A 15,504-nucleotide genomic window follows, 5' to 3' on the forward strand; every position below is an offset into this window, starting at 1 on the left:
CACCCAGCAGAAATGTAGATACTACCAAGCTTCTAAAAGACGAGTACCGAGACATTTGCAATTTGATGTAGGATCGATTTGCAATCTTACAGACTTTGAGGCGACGAGCAGACATTTAATACAGAATGTTGTGATATTAAGATTATATAGGCTATTAGCCGGTTGGTAGATTAGTTTTGGGATACCCAGTTACAAGGAGAAATTGATTGTTGAAAGCTTTCGATGAAGTAGTAAAAATTACAAGGTAGAGCATGCTAAGTATTCCAGTATTGACAGCGAGGTCAAAAGAAAGGCAGGAATGACGGGAGAGAATATTTAGACAAAGTAGATGAGGCTGACAAAGCTATGAATTCAGGGAGTTGGTATGCTGTAAGAATCGCTCTTGGAATTATTAATGAAATCTCTATGGGGAAAGAGATCAGCAGCATTAAAAGAGAAAAAAAAATGATATACCTGAAGATCATCTTGATGTGCCCATGAATGAATTCAGTGTGTTTAAAGTTGACGTTATTAAAAATTTCAGATGGAAAACCCATGGATACGATGAAATAATTGTCGAAATGATATTGGCCGCAAATTTGAAATGACTCCCAGAAAACTATTATTTTGTAAAATAAGGCGTGAAGAGGCATAACTTGATGAATGGGAGAGAGGAGTGTTGGTGGGGAAAAAATGAAAGACCTGACTGATTGCAATAATTACAGTCATAACACTTACGCCACTTATGAAAATATATAGTATGCTTATTCTAAAGAAACTAGAAATATTAATGAAAAGCTGAGAGATGTACAAGCAGCATTTAGAAAGTAGAATTTTTACTGACAATTTTCATTCCGAGATATGTTTTACAGTAATGTGTATAATATAGACATCCACTTTCGATGGTATTTGTGAACTATGAAAAAGCCTTTGATAGAGTGCATCGACTGATGGAATTCCTCTTAAATTTTAATTTTGATTAAGTCTGTTCATGAGCATTGCAAGTGCAATGTTAGTAGAGTCCTATCAAATTCATTTCTAGGGAACAGTCAAGTACCCCAAGGGAATGTGTTGTCACCTATGTTGTTTAACCTCCTCATAGATTTGTAATGCATAGAACAATTGGGGATGGTGAAGGAGGATTGTAATGTATTAGTAATAGGAAATTAGCTGACCTAGAGTATGGAGATGACGCTGTCGTTATTAGCAGAACACTACAGGATTTGCAGTGCTTGCTTACCAGAATGAATGATACATCACAGGAAGCTGGGATTAAGGTAAAAAGAAGAAAGACACGATAATAGAATATGCAATGAAAGATGAGATATCATTAGAAAAGAAAGGATCAATTAGATACTCATTTAAATGTTTAGGAACTATGTTCTCTAATACAGGGACTTTAGAATTGAAGTTATATGAAAGACCGAAAAATACAAACTAGACAATGACTAGGTTAAGTAGAATTTGGAAATCAAGTAGTCCGAAATTACCTATAAAAATCAGGCTTTATATCAGTCTAGTGACATCTGTTACTGAAGGGTCACGAGCCATGGTATGACAATGAAACAATATCAAACAGATTTTGTAGATTTGAGAGCAAAGCCCTCAGAAGAATATTGGGAGTTTACTTTATGTGAATGAGATCATGGAGAGGGGTAGATGGGGATGTTTAGAGCATGCTTTTCACTTTCCCCAAGAGATTAGTTTAAACTTTTAACTGTATCTCACAAGGTACTAGAAGAGTTGGAAGACCCAGTGCCTACATGGCTGAGGACCATGACGCGTGAAGTAGATGATGAATGGAGAAGTATCGCTTTAAAAGCTCAAGATAGAGACGACTGGCAAAATCTAATCCAGACCGTGTGTGTCAATAGGCATAGGAGGAGATGGTGATTATGATGGCCATGCTTTTAACCACATGTCAATATAGAAATAATCCTAAATCATTATATAATGCCAAATACTACTAAGAATAGCAATAATGATAGTTTTATAGTTTTTAGTATACCAAAGTAACCATGTAACAGCGCATTGCGTACTTCATCCTCACAGAAAAATTCAGACTATTGTTACTCACACATCGTCATCCATGATAAGACAACAATATATTGATGTAATCTATTTGTAACATTTGCCTCTTCGCAAGGACCCACTCCCTTCCACCATGCTTTTGGCAAGGGCCCCATGTTCTTGGCCTATCTCCACATCTGAAAAAAGTAAAATTTTCAGTGACATTTCTATTGAAAATTTGTATATATAATGTTTTTCCTTTTGTTGTGGTTATTGGTAGATTTTGTTTCATGATTTTTACTATTTTGTCAGGCTAATTTCCTAAAACAGCAAAGGGGCAGTGTTACAGAAGTTCCGAAGAACGTTAAAAATTAAGGACCCGTTTTTAAGAATATCCATACCCATGTACTGTTTTATTCTAGATGCTTGTTAATTGTTTAAGAAATATTCTACAGAGCTATTAGCCATACCCCTTCTTGTTGGAATGAATTGAATATGGGATTTAGGCATTAAGCCAAGCACTGGGGCATCAAAGGCCATTCAGCGCTACCCTTCTTATTGGAGAGTAGCCACACAGCACTAAGTGTCAAATCATATTTAATAGTTTTCTACTTTATTCCTTTAGTTATTGTCGAAATATAAATCTCAATGTTAACTTGCACACAGAATGTTCAAAGAAAATTAACTTTAACAATATCTATTTACACTTGCTATGCAGTTTTTTGACAAACTATTTACGCAATTAGATAAACTTGTTCAGCAGAACATTCACATTAGGTTATTTAAGTCTTCCACACGAGTGGGCAAATTCTTTTTGCTTTGAAACTAATACCAGATCAAACCGTTTAAGGCATCCAGTAGGCACTGACTTGGGTCAGACGCTGCGCAGAAGGGAGAGGACAAAGTGCAGTCAAGCGCAGTTTCAAACAATAGTCAGGCACCCATCCAGTACCTCAATAACGGGCACGAGCATTTTGATAGTTTGCCTGCCGTTTTAATCGTCTATGACGTAATCTGCACTTAATCCATACATAACCCATATGACAACATTTAGACCCATGTCTGCACTTTACAGTAGAGCATGCTCGACGGGCAACAGTGATACCAGACCACAATAAGTATGGAGAAAGAGGGTTGATGAAAGGGCTATGTCATTAGCGGGTAAACCACCCACAGTCAAAGATTTGGTAACACTTCACAGATCCCAGCCTGTTATTTTCCCGCTTCTAACGTAATCAAACACTTCACTACCTATTGTGGTCTGGTATCACAGTTCGCCCGTCGAGCATGCTCGTTAGCGTGGACAGGGCTTAACAGCGTCTGCCCACCGTGCATTTGCCTTTCGTTCGTTAGTGACTTTACTGCCTATGATTCAACTCTATAGTACTGTAAGTCTTAATTATGGAAGTTTGAATAAATGCGACTTATGAAAATAACTACTACCCATACAATTCTTATTTACCAAGTATAAAGTCCAAACATTTAGGTCCAAGATTTAAAATTTTAAGACTTTCTACCCACTACAAACTAAATGGCAGCCTCCTAGCCGATAGTTAAAAAATAGAGTTCTCTATCATTTAGCTACAGCCGCTTGGTTTGTATACAATTTCATGCAGCAAGACACCAATGAAAAATCAACCATTAAACTATTGACAGCCATGATTATAGCTCCAAGTCAGGTCTACTTAAAGATCAGATACACCAAGCAGAACTTTAATTCATAAAATTCCTGGCATAAGCAGTTTTCTTACCCTATATTCTTTATTTCATGGCCCAAATAGCGAAAATTTACCCATTTAAATGTTGCCGGGACCTTTATCAGTTATTGCCATTTAGTTACACATCTTATTGCTATTAACATAATACAATAAGGGTTTCATTCTCATTCAGGCATGTTTCTGGAAATAAGCAATCTTCACTGTATATCTCAAGCAAGTTTTAAATCTTGCTAATGTTAAGGTAATTTCTTTAGTAGTAAATTGTAAACTTACCCAGGCTTGTATATGTTATCTTAATTTTTATAATTTAAGATTAGAGGTTTAGGCATATTATACCATCCTAAATTAGCCAGATATCTCAAATGAAAAATAAATGTTTACCTCAATTCTAAAACTTTTTGAACAGTTCTGCCACTTTTAATTTTAGATTCACACTTTCACCTAATTTCACTTTAATGCATTTTCCACATCAACCATGGTCCAATATTAAGGCATGGTAATACTATTCGGTAATTAGGTTTAACGTATTAATCAGGTGACTAAATTTATAAAAGGAGAAGTTCCTGTAATTAAAGTAGGCTAGGTTACTGCACCCATTCAAGAACTTTCTATCTTAGCCTTCTACAAACACAGTGGAAGACCAGTAGCAAAATTTCAGTTAAAGTTATCTCTGGAATTAACAGTTTCACTGTCAATTTTCAATGTAGCGGGCAAAATTAAGGAAAAGTAAAATTTAAACTTATAAAAACTTATATTTCATAGATTCAATACAGATCTTCAAAGATTTAACACTTGCTAATTGGGGCACAACCAAAACACAAGTTACAATAGTTTTAACATACCTTTAACACCAAGTATGGATACATTAAATAACCAATAGTTACTGTGAAAAATGCAGACAAGTGAAACCATGTAAATAGAATGTTAAAAATCCCCATTACAGCATTTGGTTAATCTCTAACGAATAAGGCAAGACCAAAAGCATGGACTGGACAGTAACCAATCTTAAAGAACTAGGGGCTAAAGAGAAACTGCAAAGCTTTCAGTAACTCTGCAGTACGAAGCAGTATATGCAGACTACACGAAACAGTATAAGCAAAGACTACACTAAACCCTACAAAAATGTACTTTAAACATTTAAGCCCAAATAAAAGAATGAAATGTATACCGCAAAATATTCACATTAGCACAATGTCAGAATATGATCTTTTATATAAATCAAAAGAATATTAAACACAAGCCTAAATACAATAGACATTGAAATATTTTTACCCAAAGAAATTAAATCACAGACTAGAATTTTCAGTTAGAACTAAAAATTGGTAGGTTCACAAGGTATGACTAATTTATCTGCCATTTCATACTTCTGAGAGTTGCGTTAAATATTTTTCTACCTTGGTTATATAGGTATTTTTGCATTTTCAAATTAGTTTAAAGAATTCCAAATATATGTATACTAAGTAATATACAATATAGGCATCTATAAGTGCAATTATATCTGCAAAGTACATTGAAAGGGCATTGAAAAATCTAGACATATCCAAACATTCTAGATATAAATTTTAGTTTTATCTATATTAAAAACTAATTACCATCCTACCCAGGGTATGGTACCCGATTTTTCATAAACTTTCCTATTAAAGATCTTTAAAAATGAAGCTAAATACTTTCAGTAACCTATTTTTACTTCCGATTGAGTTCCCTACTAATGGGTAAACCATCTTATTTTGGCAGAAGAATCAAGACAAAATATTCTAACTATTTGAAGCAATACATTCAAAAGATTAACAAATCTTTCGTATTCCAAGGTCAGTTTTCCAAGGGATAAGAATAGTTAAAAGCTTTAAACTACTACTCTTATGAATTGTGGATATAAAAAGTTACTCATTTTATCAGTATTGTGAATAAACATTAACAGCTTTGATAGCATTACGAATATACTAACTACATACAGACATTAACTGCAAGACTTCTCAAACTACCAGAATCATATTTTCAATTGAAAAATAAGTTTACCAACATTAAGAGCTTTGACAGCATTATGAATAACCCACCTTCATAACCATGTACAGGTATATTTTAACACTGACTAACTGCAAAACTGCTACTTAAACTACCTGCATCATCTTTTCAGTTGAAAACTAGGAGTTTACCCACTTTCATAGCTTTAACTGGATTATGAATGAACTACTACATAACCATGTATATCTTACCCTACGGACTTCTACGGTAAAACTACTTTTACAAGTGTCCCTGCATTTTTAATGTGAAAACCAGCTTTTTACCTACGTAACTAACTACATTCTACCTGCATCATTCTTTAATATAAAATGCTTGCGAGTCTACCTACGTAGCTTTTACTGTGTCTTAAATACCTTTACTAGGATAACTTGAAAAAAGAGCCCATTTTGAAAAGCCACTGTATATAGTTTCGATGTAAGAGAAAATTTACTACCTCATATCTTACCGTAAAAACCTTTCATAAATTTATTCAGAGCCTTGTTGCAATACAGATTTCAGTAAAAATTCTGTAAAAGTGTAAAGGATAGGTACCTCTAATGGAAATAAACCTTAACCATAATATACTGCTTGAAAGTACAGTACATTAGATTTTTTTTTCACCCAACAGCATGGAATCGCCAGGCACTGCCACCCGATGAACTGCCAAAGTATTGGAGCTTAGTTTCATGGAGCGAAATCTTGAAGGCGTAGTCTTCTTGGGACTTTTTCATAGTAGACGTGATTAAAGTATTCTTGCTCTAGTTACTTTTTCTAGTCCATCATAAAACTAAATTTAAAAATGTCCTGGAAAAGATTTATGTATATAAGTATCTTTAAAACATTCAACCCATCTTGCCAATTTAAGCAACTATTAAATGAAAATTTAATCCGAAACAATGCCAATAAAATCACATTCTAAAATTCTAGTTTGAGACACCGATGGTGATACTGTAATACAATGAAGGAACTATTATGGTTAGGATTTGAAGTATCATTCCAGTATTTTTATGTACACAAGCCAGGTTTTTGGTAGTTTGCAATTAGAAAATTTATTTAGAGGGGTTAATCAGGACTGAATCTTAAGTTATTTTTCTTTCTTTTTTTACGACCTAATAAAGCGTTGAGGGCAAAATTTACGTAACTATAAATAAGTATAACCCGACTGTCTCAACTATAACTAAAGCTGCGAAACTGAGCAAAAAATGTAATAAAAATTAGTTTAATGCATGATCTCCATCCTTTGAATTAACCATTCAAGGCCCGATAAATGCATAGGAACTTCAATATATAATTATGGAAATAAATTTAAATATCTTTGCCAGTACAGATTCATAGAAAATAACTAAAAAAAAAAAGATTAGCCAACTGAAATTAGTATCAATGAATCTGGAAAGTGTCTTTCCTTACGGCAATAAGAAATATAGTACTGGAAATTAGCCAGTTATGATAAACTGGAACTAGTATCAACAATGGTTCTTGAAATTGGGAACACTGCATGTCAGGGTATATATGCTTTTATAACTACCAATTGTAAAATTTGGAAGTTTAACAAAATATTTGAACTGAATTTTTTAAATGCTACAGATTGCAACAAAATTGACATTCATGCAACCTATACCCAAGATTAGTTTAGTCAATCTTTATATTAACCTAACAGCCTATTTTACCCTCTATATAATATTCCAACAATCTGCTCAAATTCATAATACTAAAACATACAGTACTTTTGAGTAAAATTCATAATTCTGACAAATTAAATAGTCATGATATATGGTAAATACAATATAAAAAGTGGCTAAATGGAAAAACTAAGGATGAATAGGCTTCCTATTATATCCGTCAAACTAAAGAAAACTTCACCAAAACCCTAACTAGATACACTACACCATTTTTTTTTAACATTTGCACCAGGCATCATTTTGCTGTTTCTTATATATATTATAAGTTCCCCAGTAATTGCAAATCCTGCTATATATATTCAATACGTTGCGTTGCCTAAAAATTCCTAAGCAGGCGGTGGTCAAAAAGTAATGGAAATATTCATTGCACTATGCGAGTAATTTAAAACTGGAGATGGTCCTCTTTTGATTCACTGCCTGCCTACATTTATGAAAAATTTAAAGATTTTAGAAATATTTTATCTATTATGATTCACTGCCTGCCTACGTTTATGAAAAATTTAAAGATTTTGAAAAGATTTTATCTATTATGATTCACTGCCAGCCTACATTTATGACAAATTTAAAGATTTTAAAAAGATTTTATCTATTATAATTCACTGCCGGCCTACATTTATGACATAAGATTTTAAAAAGATTTTATCTATGATTCACTGCCTGCCTACATTTATGACAAATTTAAAAATTTTAAAAAGATTTTATCCATAATGATTTACTGCCTGCCTACATTTATGACAAATTTAAAAATTTTAAAAAGATTTTATCCATTATGATTTACTGCCTGCCTACATTTATGACAAATTTAAAAGCTTGTAAAAAGAATTTTTACCTGATAATAGAACAGAAGGCAAAGGCGTTAGCAAAGATTTGATCCGGGGGTTCAAAAAACAGCATTCATCCGAGGCACTGGAGGAGACACTTTCCAAATCCAATTAAGTCTTCACACTTGCCTGAAAATCAAGAATTAATAATGAAAATTATTTAATACTGGAAAATACCATTGTTGTGCCTTAGCAGTAAATACCTCATCTATACAAATATGTTAATGTCTTAGAACTTAGGTTTGGCTATACGCCCAAAGAAATTATTAACAACTTCTAAAAGACACTTCCTATCTTTTCAAAGACCCAAAATTATGATCATTACAAAACTCCCACTAGTCCTTTGCCTATACCAAATCTTCAAGTAGATATGGCCACTTACTGGCAAGGTTTCAAGATTACAACCAGACTTGGGAAAATTGGGTTAGAAAGTAAAGACCACTAAGTGAAATTTATTAAGTTACCTTTAATTTACCGAACTATAGTTTCCAAATTTTTTCCTGTCAGTGAATGAAATTTTCTCCGCTTAAGTTACTTTAGGAAATGACTAACATTTTTATCAGTTTCTTTGCCTAGACAAAATCCCATAGAAAAATTTAAGATTAATAGGCTTAAATTAATACAATATTTTCTTAATTTGTCAAAGCACCAAGCAACCACATACCTTACTAAAGGACCCTTCATTACTAGCCAATGATAAGTTTATTCCTAATTAGGTAGCAGTCTTAGCTTACACACACTTCTCCTTCTGACCCAAAGAAACTGGACCCTTCATCACTAGCCAATGATACGTTTATTCCTAAATAGGTAGCAGTCTTAGCTTACACTTCACCCTCTGACCTAAAGAAACTGGACCTTTCATCACTAGCCAGTGATAAGTTTATTCCTAATTAGGTAGTAGTCTTAGCTTATACACAATTCACCCTCTGACCCAAAGAAATAGAAGAAAAAACAGCCCTCCACAGTTACAAAGTACGGTATATATCGTGAAAATTCCTGCCACACCCCATCTATGTCACTAGCATTTCACCCTCACGTTTCATACAGAATTGCTCTTAAATACTTTGCGAAGGAGGGGAAACCCCATGGGAGATCATTGGATAACAGCAGCAATACATCTTTCCACTTAGTTGCTGGAGTGGAAAGGGCCAGACAGAAGTGAATAGTCACAAGTGGGTGAGACAAGAGTAGGTGGGACTACTACCCTCTCCCCAAACTATCATTACCCAACTACACTTCTAGAAGATCCACTGCAGTTTCAACTAGCGTGAATTACCTATATCATAGGTTTTGTACTTTGCATTACAGGATTTCCTAATTCAAATACTGTAGCTACAAAAAAGATGGAAATTTGGTAAATACCTTAAATTCAAGAGACTAATATTGCTAAAGTTCCCACTTCGCAGGAATAACTAGCCACTGCAGTATTATAATTATATTACGGGGCCATTGTTCATAACTTTATTCGAGCCCAATTAACAGTTTATATGTATTTCTAGCCAAATGAGATTTATTCGAGTTCACCATTTAGTGCTTTGGCCAACAAGTCTATTAATCCCTCTTGGAAAAAGATTTAAAATTTTATGTTCATACCAATCTTTCTTATCTTGGGTTTATTGGTGCCGCGGACAAGGGGTCGCCACTAGTTAAGCAAGACAATCTTTCTACATTATACTAGAGACCTTCAATTTATTAATACCAAAGATTGACCATAGCGATAAAATTTAGTTCATAAGATTAAGGGTCAGTTTTAGGCCATTTGTGAAGCTGATCAGCATAAAATAATTTGAATCACTAGTGATAAAAATAAATTAACATTTGAATAGTTCTAGAGGTATTAGCTTTAATATAAAAAAATTTATATTTACGAGACTTCAAAACTTTGCCACATCAGTGTAGTAGCTTTAAAGGTTACAAATCTACTAAACTGCAATCTATCTTTCAGCTCCAGCCATTTATTTCTAAACTATTTTTTATGTTAACCCCAATCATGTCCTTCCTACCCATTTGGTTTTGATACCATTTTATTTTTGTGACTGTCCAAGCAGTTACAGACTTTCTAGCAATGAACGCAGAGAATATTGATGAGACCATATAAGGAAAATGGTCTTACAACTTCCCTATCTACTTGCCACTTAAAATCACAAACAAGATTGGTAATGGTAAAAATAAAATTTCACGTCTTGTTCGTGTGAAAAATGACTGCTTTGCTGAAGAAAATACTCTTTGCAAATTCATACAAAAACACTGGTTGTAAAATTTGTCAAGACATCAGCCAACCACTTATTACACTATGATCTTTCATAACTAAATTATAGGTAGATTTCCAACTAACGGGTCTTCGCCAATTGATCCAAACGCAAACCTTCGATGGGAGGGGGGGGGGGGGGGGACTGCTAACAAGCCACTCCAACAACCGTTACAAAGTACACTGATCTATATATCAAGAAAACTCATGCCACATCGCACCAAGGCCACTAGCATTCCATCCTAAACGTTCCACACCGATAATTAAACTTAATGAGAATAGAAAATATCTTGAGAACAATGATTAACAGGAGGAAAAATTATGGGAGAACACTTATTAACAGCAGTAATACATCTTGCCGCTAGGTTGTCAGTCAAATTGGGCCAGACAAGTAAAGTCTGCTGGTAGATGGGACGATGGGACGATCTGACTCGTCCCAACTGCCTCATAAAATAACCTTTGCAGTTACAACTAGCAAAAATTTCCTATATTTAGAGTATCCATTGCAGTTTCAACTATCGAGAATGTTCTATATTTAGAATACCCATTTTAGTTTCAATCAGCGAGAATTCCCCATATCTAGAATAAACATTGCAGTTTCAACTAGAGAGAATTCCCTATATTTAGAATACCCATTGCAGTTTCAACTGTCGAAAATGCCCTATATTTAGAATACCCATTGCAGTTTCAACTAGCGAGAATTCCATATATTTAGAAAAAACCATTGCAGTTTCAACTAGCGAGAATTCCATATATTTAGAATACCCATTGCAGTTTCAACTGTCGAGAATGCCCTATATTTAGAATACCCATTGCAGTTTCAACTAGCGAGAATTACCTATATTTAGAATACCCATTGCAGTTTCAACTGTCGAGAATGCCCTATATTTAGAATACCCATTGCAGTTTCAACTAGCGAGAATTCCCTATATTTAGAAAAACCATTGCAGTTTCAACTAGCGAGAATTACCTATATTTAGAATACCCATTGCAGTTACAACCTAAGAATTTCCTATAGTAATGTCATCATGTCGACATTGTTAAATTATTTCCTCATCTAAACTATAGCTACAAAAAAAAAAAAAAAAATTAGTAAAAGATTAAATATGCTCAAATATTGCTTTAGTTTCCAACAAGTAGAAGGGGCACTCTAGAGCGCATACTTTCACTAACACAACATATAGGCAATTCAATTATGTACAGTTTGGCACTAGTTCCATACAAACAACCACGATATAGCAAAAGCTTTACTTTTAGACATAGCCCTTTGACCTAAGCACTCTAAAATTAAATTGAATCATGGCCAATCAGCTCAAATTTTCAGATTTTCTCAAGATAAGGAAAACGGACAACCTTTGTGTATGTATATAGCAGATATGCAATTTTAATCACATTTTGGCACTACTTAAGTGTAAATATTAAAATTGATCACGCTATAGCAAAGACGCTTTGACCTATTAGTTACCTTCACTTATGGCCTGATCACAAAATAAGCAAATTGGCCTTGGATCATCATAACCAGTCATTAAATTTTATGAGATTCCGTCAAATGGTTTTAAGCTTTGTGAATAAAAAAAATCACACACGAAACTACGAAAACCTCCATAACGTAGGTGGCGAGGATAGTAACTTTTTAACATCTGCAATCTCGTGTAATCGTAGCCATTGTTCAAGTCAACCCGATAGCAAAATTCAGTTTAAAAGTAGTTAATTTCTCGCTAAACGAGTCTAACTAGAGTTTCATTACAGATTAATTTTACATGACTTATTTAATGCTTTGACCTACATTTCCTAACGGGAAAAAGTCAAAATACTACATTTTAGTCATTGTTCCGCATCTTATGCTAACTGGAGCCTCTGACAATAGTACCCCACTATTTACTCAGTCTTAAAATTTTCTTTTAATCTATAAATCAAAGTTGTAGTAACAAAATATTAACCGTAGAGATATAAATCCAGTTTTATACCAGGTTGTGAAGCTTTTGGTCAATACATTTTAATTGTTTGCTAATCGGAATCCATATAGTACAGATTAAATGAAAAATTTAGTTTAAGATACATTAGCTAGCATATAAAATTCAAAATATAAATATACTTCCGTAGTCAAATATTCGGAGAAATCACAACTGACCACATCGACGCAGAGGCTTTTCATGTTACAAGTCTACTAAAACGCAAAATTTGAACTAATAACTACAATCGGGTTGACCGTACGAAATTTGAGTTTTTGAGCGAAAATATAAACTTGAATAAGAGGCTCTCTTGCCCTAAACACACCAGTCACGGTAATAAAAAAAAGCTACCGTAATCAAAATTGAGTAAAAGTAATGGAACAATGTCAAAACACTGGAGCTTTTGTTTGCAAGTATTCCTGAAGCAGAGAAAGCTATTTTCCATCCCATTTAACAAATCATAAGTAGCAAAATGCACTTTATTGCAAATACCTCTTTACTTAATTGAGCTCATGATTTTGTTTTTGCTCTGCCATACGGTCGCTTCACTTAGGATTAAACGTTATCTCATTCGCTCCATGTTCTGGCATGCGGACTATGTTCCACTATGTGCGTTAGTCCAGCGGGAAAGCATTTCTGCAGGACGTACCTTTATAAACTGACCATTCTAGTGGCACCTATTCACTAGTTCTGTAGTAAATTCTAATAAAGGGTGAGGAAAAAAAAACGTGCAATAACCAAGATTTGAGAAGCAACAGGAATCCATGGAAGTCAACACTTATTAGAAGTACGTACGAATTCCAAAATTGCAGACTGGATAATTTTTAAGCAATTTAACAATGTTTCAGCATTTTTACTGTACCCATGATTCATAACCAAAAAGCACGAAAAGGCATTTACCCACAATGCATTCACAAAGTAACCTTACGAGAAAAATCTTGAAGATTTTGCATTAAAAAACTAAGTCTGGCAACGTCTACCAGGATTTTTACAGTTTTAAACTGATATATTGACGTAAAATAGTGATATTACGGTCACCAACAACCAGTAAAATATAATAAATTACGGTCGTCTGTATTTTACTGAATTACGGTTGATGAAAGTTTGTTTCCGGTTAAAATTAATTTTCTTTTTAAACAAAGTAACATGCCAGTGTAAATAATTCACCGGGATCATGAATTTTATCCTTCTGCAAATGTATCTGATTATGTTCATCTGCAAGTATTTCGAATTATATCCAACAAAATTTTCGATAACCCTTAATTAGCTTAATACAGTTCTTTTTCGTACGATGTAGATAATCGAACTTGGCCGTAACTTTAAATTTAATCAATAATGGTTTTGTTCAGTTGTATTGATAAGATTTGGGGCCAAAACCTAATTTTTGCATTCATTAAATATACGAGTGTCTTTGTGATAAAAGAAAAAACACCACACCAAAGGGATATTAACCAACAGCACCAAAACCAAGCCGTTAGACACCCATCATGTTTGCCGAGGAAAATAACTTATGCGAAACAATTTAGTCGAAACTGTACGCCTTTCGTAGCCTACAAATGCACGATTAAGAAAAAAAAAAAAAAAAAAAAAAAACTCATACAAAACTTAATACCTTATTACAAGGTATTCTTTTTGACAATGAACCAAGTTAAAATATTGTATTTGGCAAAATATAAGGTATTAGTCATTAAGACTAACAGCACAGTAACTGCAAGAGTCATTTGTAGTATCAACACATCCAGGAAATAACTTGGTTTAGAAAATAAAAAATAAAATGGCTGCCACACTAGGCAGTGCGGAAGAGAAATCTGCAAAAACTTCGTAAATCCGACACTCCTTTACTCAATGGCTGCGATAGAAATCATGGTTTAACGTTATCAAATATAGTATTAAGACGAAACAAAGAATTGCTAATTTAACTAACTAAGCAGTGTTGATTTAGTAGCCTCTATGGGGTTAAGCCCTGTGAGAATCTTTAGGTACACAACGAAAGGTGTAAAGATTCAGGAAACTTAACATTAGTTTCTGCCACACCTGTATTTGGTCCGATCAATGTTACCGATAAACCCACTCATGTGGAAGTCGCTAAATATTTTTGCAAACAGTGGTACCTGCCATTAAGACAAAAGCCTCTATAGACACGACAAAATCAATGGTACACTAATGGACTATCATAAATATTCTTTGAATGCTAACCTGGTTTTCAAGTAAATGAATGCATAATTCAGTAACAATGTAAAACATTCTACAACCCCCACAACCTTCCAGTTAACTTACTTCAATATACAAGGTCACTATAAATATAGTCAATTTTAATGGCAATATGCTCAGTATCGCTAACATCGACACCAAGTCGTTTCTTACACTGTTGCACAATAAGCCTATAAGTAAATAGATAACAAACCATTAATATCACGTCAGTAAATGAGGTGAACGGCTACACATCAACCATATTAAACCTATTATATCATACCATTTTACGAACCTTTAACCCGTATATGGGTAATTCCATATAGCCGAACGTTCACATTTTCTCAACCACTTGAAATAATCGAGACACAACATGTTCTGCACATTCTGTAAGCCAGAACTTCGCAACGAAACTGATATGGTTGGGTTTGGAGCTTTCAATCGTGAGCTCTCATTTCAAAGGACCCTCAAGCCAAGGACGATGAAAGAGAAACAGTGACAACGGTGGCGCCATCTATTGAACACTAACATCCTCTATTGAGTTGAAGCGACCTCTATTGGGTAGTTGTGTTATAGTTTTTTTTTTTTTTATATCTGGGGATTGGTTTATGTGATCATAATAAGGTATGAAATAAGAAATATTCTCTTAAATGATTTATAGAAAATGTTACAGTTGACTTAATTTTACGGAATGGAATTACCAATACATGTAGGCTACTTGATTTCCTGTACAGATTTATAATCTCTGGTTTCGATTTAATTTCAGATCTGTAATTTAAGGTTCATATGATTAGTATTATACAGTACGTTGAAGCGTAATTTCCTGAAAGTAAATATGAAAATATTGGGAATGTCTCAATGATGTTCTTTTGTTTTCAATTCCTAAGAATAGTAAATTATAAAATT

The 15,504-nt window shown here is 33.8% G+C and overlaps 1 long non-coding RNA gene across 1 annotated transcript; it reads right to left on the reverse strand.

Annotated features, from left to right (window-relative positions):
• Positions 1 to 4,439: 4,439 nt before the first annotated feature.
• On the reverse strand, positions 4,440 to 15,004 carry LOC137648831 (uncharacterized). The gene is made up of 3 exons (XR_011045713.1): positions 14,894 to 15,004; positions 8,217 to 8,337; positions 4,440 to 6,512 (listed from the first exon to the last, which is right to left on the reverse strand). It is a non-coding gene; the product is annotated as an uncharacterized lncRNA (long non-coding RNA).
• Between the last annotated feature and the right edge of the window lie 500 nt (positions 15,005 to 15,504).

Source organism: Palaemon carinicauda, chromosome 10 (genome assembly GCF_036898095.1).
Source record: "Palaemon carinicauda isolate YSFRI2023 chromosome 10, ASM3689809v2, whole genome shotgun sequence".
Lineage (NCBI taxonomy): Eukaryota > Metazoa > Arthropoda > Malacostraca > Decapoda > Palaemonidae > Palaemon > Palaemon carinicauda.